Source organism: Sorex fumeus, unplaced genomic scaffold (assembly GCF_029834395.1).
Source record: "Sorex fumeus unplaced genomic scaffold, SorFum_2.1 ptg000086l, whole genome shotgun sequence".
In the NCBI taxonomy this organism is placed as follows: domain Eukaryota; kingdom Metazoa; phylum Chordata; class Mammalia; order Eulipotyphla; family Soricidae; genus Sorex; species Sorex fumeus.
This window is the reverse complement of record NW_026606143.1, coordinates 25,099,134-25,101,100: the sequence shown is the minus strand read 5'-3', so window position 1 is coordinate 25,101,100 and position 1,967 is coordinate 25,099,134. Positions and strand designations below refer to the sequence as shown.

Sequence of the window (1,967 nt, the reverse complement as noted above, 5' to 3'; positions counted from 1 at the left end):
AGACCTCCAAGTCTACTCGAATTGGAGTCGAGCATCTTCCACCCAGATCCTCCAAATTCCATTCGCGGCCGCACGACATCTTATCAGAACTTTTTTTTATGACATCTTATTGTCTCATTCCTACTTTGGACAAACTTGCAGGCTATCGAATGTAGCCTGCCCACAGGGCAGAGTCTGGCAAACTCCCCGTGGCGTACCAAATATGCCAAATACCAGTAACAATGATGGGTCTCATTCTCCTAAAGAGCCTTGAATATAATCTCAGGGCTAGGATGAAAGAGACGTTACTGGGGCCTGCTCGAGGCAATCGACGAATAACAGGATGATGAAATGAAATGAAAATTGTTGAATTTCATTGTATCTGTAAACTACATTAAGGTAGCCATTAAGTTCAAGTAATGTAATGTTCTCAAATCTTTCATCACAAGTTTCTCAAGAAATTTGGAGAAACATTACCGAGATTAGGGTCTTTACCTTGCATGTGGTTTACGTGGATTGGATCCCTGGCAATACACATGGTTCCCTGAGTTTGCCAGGAGTGAGCCCCAAGTAAGCCCTGAGCACCACCAAGTGTGCCCCCCCCACAAAAGAAATTATCATCAACCCACCTTGAAAAAAACAAATAAAAACCATGAACTTAAGTCGATAAGTAATTATCTAAAGCCACTCAATTTTAAAGTGATAACAAAGGGACTTAAGGCCTAACTTCAGAATACCTGGATACCTATATGACAAAATAAAAGAATATTAAAATCAAAATAATATTAAAATAATCATGATAACAATCATGATCATCCTGTTGTTCATCAATTTCCTCGAGCATGCACAAGTAACATCTTCTTCTTCTTAGCCCTGAGATTTTAAAAGAGCCATTTCAATGCTCTTTCAGGATTAGGAGAATGAGACCCATCATTGTTACTGTTATTTGGCATATTGAATATGACACGGGAAGTTTGCCAGACTCTGCCGTGTGGGCAAGACACTTTTGGTAGCTTGCCAGGTTCTCCAAAGGAAAAAATAAGATAATAAGATGTTGCGCGGCCGCATATGCGACTATGTGCTTCCGGGAGCTGGGTTTTATAGTCTCTGTATCTTGGCCATTGATGGGACCAACCTGGCGCTGGTGGCAGCTGGTGGGTGTGACGCCTACCTACTGGAAGATGGAGGGTCTAGGTGGAGAAGGCCCAGTCCCAATCTGAGTAGGCTTGGAGACCTCAGCCCCGGGACCCACATGCCTGGGTTGCTCTGCCAGTTCTTTCATGCATGAGGCCTGTCCAGACGTGTGGAGAATGGTCCCAGCATGGCCGTGGCTGGCTCGAGAGGTCTTCAGCTACTATTTTGTAAAATATTAAATAATATTTAAAAGAATATTAAAAATCAAAATAAAAGAACATTAAAAATCTGACACATGTAAATTAATATCTTCTTGCTATTGTTGAGCAAACTTTTTTTTGGGGGGGGGGTACCAAATTACTTTATTTGAAGGTCCGATACAAATCATAAGACTGAAATAGATGTTTTTGAACTTATAGAAAAGGTCAGGATAACCCCAACATGCATATGAATTTGTGTGTCATCCATGCTAATCTCCTCTGTATCGTTCCAATTTTAGTATATGTGCTTCTGAAGCGAGCACTGTTGAGCAAACTTTTATGCAAAATTCCAGATATGGGATATTTTCATTCTCATGGGCTGGACATACAGTCTTTATCACAACAAATGAATTGTGTGGTAGCACAAAAGTATTCATAAACAATATTAAATAAGTGGGCCTGGCTGTTGTGCAATAAAAGTTTATGGACACTGAAATATAAATTAATATAATTGCCACATATCATAAAATAGTATATAATTTTTAGCCATTAAATTGTAAAATCCTTTTTCGCTTGCTGGGCATATAAAATTGATAGGAGGTAATCTTGGCTCACAAAATATTTGCTCGTTACTTCAGAGCACTCAATAATTCA

The 1,967-nt window shown here is 39.7% G+C and overlaps 1 pseudogene; it reads right to left on the bottom strand.

The window, feature by feature from the left end:
* Positions 1-1,543: 1,543 nt before the first annotated feature.
* Positions 1,544-1,636, bottom strand: LOC130039439 (uncharacterized; annotated as a pseudogene).
* Positions 1,637-1,967: the final 331 nt, after the last annotated feature.